Source organism: Chenopodium quinoa, unplaced genomic scaffold (assembly GCF_001683475.1).
Source record: "Chenopodium quinoa cultivar QQ74 unplaced genomic scaffold, ASM168347v1, whole genome shotgun sequence".
NCBI lineage: Eukaryota > Viridiplantae > Streptophyta > Magnoliopsida > Caryophyllales > Amaranthaceae > Chenopodium > Chenopodium quinoa.
In genome coordinates this window covers 1,186,553-1,194,855 of record NW_018744066.1, presented here as the reverse complement: position 1 = coordinate 1,194,855, position 8,303 = coordinate 1,186,553, and the positions used below count along the sequence as shown (strand labels likewise).

Below are 8,303 nucleotides of genomic sequence, written 5' to 3'. Positions count from 1 at the left end.
GATTCCGAGTATGCCGAAGACTCTGCCTTCATGCTGAGCCGAAGCTGGACTGGTCTAAATGTGCTGAGTGGGTCCAAAATCCCGAAGACCCTCACATGAAGTATGCAACTCCAGCTGAAGCTGAAATTCTTAAGGCTGAGGAAGCCGAAGAGGAAGCTGAAAGACTGGAGTTGGAAGCTGAGCAGAGGGAAAGGGAGGCTCGGCAAAATGCAAAGCCCGCCTCTTCGGCTGCTGGGGCTGAGGCCACCATGGGACTCAACGCTGATCAGTCTGATCCCCCGGCTGAAGCATAGGAACTCGGGCAGTCGTCTTCAGAATCTTGCGGTTCATCATGTGCTTAACTTTAGACTTGCCGCTTTCTGAGTTTTTTGCCTTGTTTTTTGCTTCAGCTTGCCTTGTCGTACAGCAGTTTTATTTTTTTGCTTATGTACGTATTTCGGCAGCTGTTATTTTCCGCTTGTGGGCGGCTGCCGATACTGTATTATTGAACTTGTAGCTCAAAAATTTTTTCTTCAGTTGCTTTATTTTTGAATGCTTTACTGTTTCTTTTCTTCAACTCTGCCGAACATAGCTGCACTGCGTGCTTCTTGCCCCCACAGAAATTGAAGTATGACTTTAGTTGAATAAGCAATTTCTGAACTTCTTCAAAATAGATATCCGAAACACAGGGCCAACTTAAGGCAATGCTTCTGGGATACAAGTCTTACTGAAGATTGACTGTCTGAAAGTTGGATATCCGAAACACAGGGCCAACTGAAGGCAATGCTTCTGGGATACAAGTCTTACTGAAGATTGTCTGAAAGTTGGATATCCGAAACACAGGGCCAACTGAAGGCAATGCTTGGGATATTAGCTTTCTGGGACTAACCTCTTTAGAACAAGTCTTACTGAAATTTGACTTCAGCTGAAAGACCAGCGTTCTTAAAGAAGACGTATATCCGAAACACAGGGCCAACTTAAGGCAATGTTTCGGATAATGGCTCTCTGGGATACAAGGCTCAGTTAAGGCAATATCCCAGGATTGTCCATGGACTCATGTCTTTGGAGAACAGGTCTTACTGATGTTTGATTTCAGCTGAAAGACCAGTGTTCTTTAAAAAGACTGAGTTTTGTAAGCCATCTGAAACCCAGTTACCCGAAGGCGAAGGTTTCAGACGAGGCTGATTTAAAAAGGCTGTTATCCTTGATTTTCTGTCTATCTTTGAAAAATGGATACCCGAAACACAGGGCCAACTTAAGGCAATGTTTCGGATAATGGCTCTCTGGGATACAAGGCTCAGTTAAGGCAATATCCCAGAATTGTCCATGGACTCATGTCTTTGGAGAACAAGTCTTACTGAAGTTTGACTTCAGCTGAAAGACCAGTGTTCTTTAAAAAGACTGAGTTTTGTAAGCCATCTGAAACCCAGTTACCCGAAGGCGAAGGTTTCAGACGAGGCTGATTTAAAAATTTTCAACTGTTGCTGTTATCCTTGATTTTCTGGCTATCTTTGAAAAATGGATACCCGAAACACAGGGCCAACTTAAGGCAATGTTTCGGATAATGGCTCTCTGGGATACAAGGCTCAGTTAAGGCAATATCCCAGAATTGTCCATGGACTCATGTCTTTGGAGAACAAGTCTTACTGAAGTTTGACTTCAGCTGAAAGACCGGTGTTCTTTAAAAAGACAGGTTTTGTCAGCAATCTGAAACCCAGTTACCCGAAGGCGAAGGCTTCAGACGAGGCTGAATAAAAAACCCTCAAAGAGTAGATAGAACAAAGAAAATTTTGAAAGGATAAACAGTTGTAAATTTTATATAAATGGCGGCTCCAAGGCCTGTCATTAGTTCAAAATGTACTTACAAAGATTGTTCTGCCCCGAAGGGTTTACACATGGTATTTTTTCAGTACATCAGCATTCCAGTGATTCTTCAACTCAGTTCCATCCAACTGCCGAAGTCGGTATGTCCCTGGCTGAAGCTCATCATAAATTTCATAAGGTCCCTCCCATGTAGCTGAGAGCTTCCCATGGATTCGGCCTTTCTGAACTGCAGCAGCATTCCGAAGGACAAGATCCCCAATTTTGAGAGGCCTTGCATGGACCCTTCAGTTATGGGAGATGAGGTCTGAACTTATCCCGGGCATATCAGCTGCCGAGAAAGCAAACACATCTCTGTTATCCCGCAGGAGCTGAATAAGTTCACAACGGGTGTTAGGATCAAGGTCCATCCCGATTGTTACACATTTCTCAGCATCTCCTTCGGCCAACTCTGCTGTTTCAGTCTGTTGGTCCATGTCCATTGCTGATGGACTGGACTCTTCAGAATCTGGTCTGCTGCCAATGTCAGCAGGTGTCCCAGTCTTTGTGTTCTTCGGCTGGCTCTCTGAGTCTTTCGGCTCAGATGAAGAGTCAACCTTTTCCCTTTCGGGACCTTTTTCTCTGGGCACTGATCCTTGGGCCGAAGCACTTAGGCCTTTCGGCTTTTTTGTGCTTGGCTCTCTTTCTTTTTCTTTCTCCTCCTCATCCTTGTCGTTATCTGGGCGACTACTGGATGGCTTGAGGTAGTTGCACCTTCGGGCGTCCTTCTGGTTGCCCTGTGTCCTTTCGGGGAAGCCGGCGTCTGAGACGTAAATCATCAGCTGATGATAAGTTGAGACGACCCCTTGGATCTCGTGAATTATGGGTCTCCCCAAAATCACGTTGTACACTGAAGGAGCGTCGATGACCAAAAACTCAATCATGACGTTCCGGGCTGCCTCATCGCAACCGATGGTGACAGGAAGTGTCACCTTCCCATCTGGATAAGTTGAAGCCCCATTGAACCCGGATACCGGATAGGGTACCGGCGTAAGGTGCTTGGGCTTCAGCTTAATTTGGTTGTAGGCCTTTCGGAACAGAATGTTTGCTCCGCTGCCACCGTCAACAAGGACCTTACTGACGTCGTGGTTGGCCACCGTGGCGATGATCACCAACGGATCCTCGTGAGGGAACGTAATCCCCCGGCAGTCGGCGGCTGTGAACGTCATGTTCGGCACCGGCGACTGGGGAGATTGAATGTCAGCGTTGTTCACCTGGTGAGTCAAAGCTCTAAGGTGACGCTTGTGCTCCCTCCGAGAGTATATTCCTCCCGAGATAACATTGATCGGAGGGAATTTCCCCTCCGGTTTTTTACTGTTTTTCCGGGGGAAATCAAGGTCCTGCCGAGGGTCCTTTGCTAACCTTTCGGATTCTTTTTTCTCGCGGTGATCCGCGATGTATTTTTTCAAGTATCCCTTCCGGACCATGTCTTCTATCTGGTCCTTCAGCTGGATACACTCTTCAGTGTTGTGGCCCGAAGACTCGTGGAACTCACACCACTGATTTTTATTTTTTCGCTGATACCACTCTGGGAGTGGTCTCGGCTTTCGGTAACTCTGCTCCTCCTTCGTCACACTGTAAATTTTGGCGCGTGGAAGAGAGAGCGGAGTGTAGGACTCGTATCTGCCTGTGTATGAGGCAAACCTGTCCTTCTTTAGGTCGCTGGCCGAAGATGGCTCCGAGGCCTTTGATTTTCCCTTTGCCTTATGGCCTTGGCCTTCAGACAAGGGTATTTGCCTCTGTTTCCCTCCCCCGGATTGAGGTTGGGTTTTTGCTTTATTCCATTCTTCGGCTCGGATGAACTTATCCGAAGCACTAAGAGCTTCCTCCAAGGTCTGCGGGGTATGCATGACCATGAAGTCTAGGAATTTTCCTGGCTGAAGGCCATTCTGCATTGCAAAAACAGCTAGCCCCTGGTCCAGCTGAGAGACGCTTGATGACTCGTTACTGAAACGGGTCAGGTAGTCTCGGAGGCTTTCGGTTTCCCCCTGTTGCAGACCCATGAGCTCTGCGGTAGTCTTTTCTCGGCGGTTTGCCGTGGAAAACTTGCTCCTGAACTTGGAGGACAGATCATCCCAACCTGTTATGGAGCCTTGCCTTACTCCCTTGGAGATCCACGCTTGCGCGACCCCCTTGAGAGTGGTTGGGAAATATTTGCACCAAGTTGCCTCGGATCTGGGGCAAAGATGCATATGAGCCTCATACGAGGCCACGTGGTCCTTCGGATCCGTGGTCCCGTCATATGTGATATGCGACGGTATTTTAACCGTGGGTACGCGCTCTTCTAGTATCCATTGCTCGAATGGTGAACTAGCGGGAAGCATAATGGCCTTGCCCTTGTTCCTGGCCGAAGGGACCGCGCTCCGCCCTCTCAGAGAGGTAGGAGTGGTTTTCGTCCCTGGCTGGGAAGTCTGGGCCTCGGCTGCAGGGAACGTGAGGCGACTACGCACGCTCGGTTCCTGGCCGCCGAGTCGGTCAAGGACGCTTCTGCGAGCAGTCTCAGGTTCCCGGCGAGCAGATTCTGGCCGAGAAGCTGAGCTGCTGCTCTTATGCGCTGCTGGTCTTGAGGATGAGGATCCTTTAAATAATTGAGAGTTCTTCTTCCTCTGTTTTTCATTTTTCCAAGAATCCTCCTCCCACTCTTCCAGTTCCCGGAAGGAAGGAAGCTTCCCACCGTCATGGTCTAACTTCCTCCGCTGATGCCGGGTATGCGGAGGAGTTCGATCACGAGGCGGTGGCATATTCTGTGCCCTCATTGCCTCCATGAGTACTGCCAGCGCTCTTGCCACCTCTTCCGAACTGGGCCCCGTCAAAGGGGTCCCCGGCCGAGTGTGGGCATGAGGCCGTGCAGCCGATGGTTGGCTTCGGGACACCGAATATGTCCTATGATCAGACTGACCCCTGCTAGACCGAGAGTGGTCCGGCCTATATTGAGAGTCATGCATTATAGGAGATAGGGAATCCTCCTTGTGTGATCCTCCCCCCGAGCCGGCACCCTTGGGAGAGTTCCGGTCCGGCGAGGGCGATGGTGTAGGGGTTTTAGGCTTTTCGCCCGCTCCTTGACGGAGGCTTTTGCTCTTGCGGTTCTTAGCCATGGCTGCTAAGATAATTGCAAGATGATCCTGGTTAGGAATTTGGCTTAAAGATTTTTGAAAGTCTTCCCCACAGACGGCGCCAAATTGTTTCGGTTGAAAACAATGGGACCTTGCCGAAGGTCCACTAAAATGGAGAAGACTGGATTCGATCCAAGCTGTGTTGGGCCGAAGGTTTCCTGCACAGTGAACACACGTAAACTAGCCTCGGGGGTGTTTCCGAGGAAGGCCCCTCCGATGCTAAAGTCAGTACAATGTGTAAAAAGGAAGACACTATGCAAGAGAGTTTGTAGCTTGAGGCTTTTGTGGAGTATTTCTCAATGCAAGAATGAGCATATGAGTTGGAATAATCCGTGTATGAGATAATGTATGTGATGATGCATGTGTTGTTGTGTCTGATAGTGTATACGATGTTATGAGATGTCTTATGTAAGAATATGACTCTCTCCTTGAATGTGTTAATATGAGGGCTTTTATACCTCATCATATTTGGAGAGGTTGGGCTTTAGCCCAATTGGCTTACTTTGTGGGCTGACTTTTGACTTTTGAGCAATTGGAGAGTTGAACCTTGACCTTGGGCTTTTAATTGGATCATTTAGTGCTCAGGCCCAATTTTGACTAAATTGGACCCAAACAGGTCCTTAAAATTTGAGGTCTGACCTCCCAATACACAAGAGTTCAAGACATTATTTTGTGAATTAATGAGGTTTGTCTACACTTTATTTTGTGATGGATTCAAAGAATTTGGCTGATTATTAAAAACTGCACCTTAAGTGCCCCATAAAGAGAAGCCAGTTGTGCTGAAGAGTAAAAGGGATAGTGTTAGATGCACTTGAGACACTTGAATTTCGGAAGACATTCTTACTTTTCAATTACATTGGATGGTAATGTCTAATCTGGTCTCTTGTATTGAGTTGATTGCGTGTTCGAATATTGATGGGTGAATTTTGTGCAGGGACAAGTTAAAGGATGTTTCTGCTGATGTAATTCTGAGTTACCAAAGACTTGGTATGAGGCAGTTTGAGATCGAGATTTGGAACCATAATGGCATAGACCCGGAAAAAGAGCGAGTTAATAAGGTCAAATAATGATTTCAATTGCTATTTTGTCATGTTTGAGTAGGTATGGTCGTGGCGCATATATTTGCTAGTACAAAAGGTCAAATTTGCTTACTCAGATACCATGGGAAAATATTGTACGTATATATGCCCCCATATGAACTGTTAGGCAATTCGGTGTAATTATTTCTACTTTAGAGTATGGTTATACCACTTATACCCACATGCATCTAGGATGATTGCATGTTACATTTCATGTGAGAGTTCTTTATTCAGCAAAGTTTACAACAGATTGCCAAAGCACATTGACATTTATTAAATAAAGCTAGAGGATGGTGCAAGTCATTTCCTTTGTTCAGTATGATAGCCTGGTCTGTATCGTACCATTGTTTTAATATACTTTTTGAATCTCACAGATGAACTGGGATACTGGAGAGAGGTACAACTACCATTGTCATATTGATTCAGAAGGAAATAGTCACTTCAAGGTTTGTAATTTCGTCGTGTTTTTTAATAGTTGAAGATTTAGATTATGCTTTCCAAGGTTGCTTTCGTATATGCCATTGTCTGCATTGTCAATAATGTTAGTCTTTTTTTACTGCCCCTTTCAATTTTATGAATAATTCAATTGTATGATTTTTTTTAACTGCTCCTCCCTGCTGATCTTTTCATATTTATGATGCAGGGTCCGTATCTGGACAATGCAGCTACACTCTTGCAGAAAAATGGAGATGAAAAATGTAATGATAATTAAGTTTATGGAAAAAAAACAGAGAACCTAGGAGCAGAGTCTGTGATGCAGAATCCAATTTTCAACTAGGTTGCTGTTAAAGGAATTGTAGTGGGTAGAAAATGTTATCGGTTCTTTGGTGAGTGCTTCTTATTCTCTTTTTGTATGGATGTTTGTTATCAAGCTGACACGTGTAACGTAACCTACTATTAGAGGTCGTTGACTTTTGTTGACCGGTTTGGGATTGAAGAAAAAAAACAACCCTTAAAGTTGGGATTATTCTAGAATAATCCAAAGTTGGGATTATTAAAAGAAAATGGAGCAAAATTGAGATTATTATTTACAATTTTTCCTAAAAAGTAACCAAAATATGATAAATACTACCCGTTATCCGTAAACGCTAGTCCTCTACGGCTAAGGCACTGGTCACTACTCAAATCAGTGGCTAAATACTCTTACTTGTGTTAAAAAAAATAACTCTTACTTGTTTTCTAGTACTCCGTAATGTTTAGATTGGTCAAAACACTACAGCCAAAAAGAGTCTTAGGGAATTTTTTTTTTTTTTTTTTTTGGCATTACTCTTTAAAATTAGAAAACCAAAGAAAATATGAAGTACAAAGCATTCTGAAGGGTCACACAGCTGAGTAGCTCACAGTACACTATCTCCTTGATAACCTCCGGTCTCCGGCGAGAAGCAGGAGAAGGTTGGCCTGAACTAGCCCTCTTGCCGGAAAATAGTGTAGCCACTGAATATCAACTAAGCATAGGTATTTTCTTGCTGTCTTTTTTGTGCTAATTTCTGAATAAATTCATCATAAATTATAATAATTTTCAAATTACTATCATTATGTACTGTAATTTGTCTTTTTTACGGATGAGTATTTTTATTTTTGGTGAGAATTAGAGAGTATTATTTATAGGGGTTTTGTTTTTTTCACAGAATTTTTTTACGGATGAGTATTTTTATTTTTGATGAGAATTACAGAGTATATTTATAGGGGAAATACGGATGATCAGTCAGATTGACATGGGAAGCAAATCTAAGGGTACATCCGTCTTTTGAAGGGTGAAATATACATCAAAATATCATGCCTTAACAGAACACAAATATTCCTTTTCCATTTATAGACTAAGAGCAAAGTCATTAGTTGCCCTAGTCATAAATATTTTATGCACATAAAGCATTAAAAAGAATATTAAAAATAACACTATAGACCAATTATTATAAGACAAGTGGCACACCCTCATCTTTTGCCCACCATTTGCTAGAGGTCATGGCCATGATCATGATCAGGTCATGACATTTCTCTCTCCAAAAATACTATTTTTTGTATTTTATAATATTATTTCAATTTCTCTTTCTTCATTCCCATTACAAAAGGGCAACGGATGGCTATGCTCTAAATGGGTCACTTCTTTATTGTGAATTATTATGCAAGTTGTGCCATTTGAATTTTAATAGACTTGTCTTAGTAATGTTTGGTCATGGATTTGTTGCTTAAGAGAGGGAGAGACAAATTTGATACGGAGTAATGGAGTATATCCATGGCCAAACTTTTTGAGTACTCTAATTGTTAAATTGTT

General features: G+C 43.8%; 1 long non-coding RNA gene across 1 annotated transcript; it reads left to right on the top strand.

Annotated features, from left to right (window-relative positions):
• The first annotated feature begins 5,721 nt into the window (after positions 1-5,721).
• Positions 5,722-8,002, top strand: LOC110691109. The gene is made up of 4 exons (XR_002505200.1): positions 5,722-5,815; positions 5,887-6,010; positions 6,406-6,477; positions 6,675-8,002. It is a non-coding gene; the product is annotated as an uncharacterized LOC110691109 (long non-coding RNA).
• The last annotated feature ends 301 nt before the right edge of the window (positions 8,003-8,303 follow it).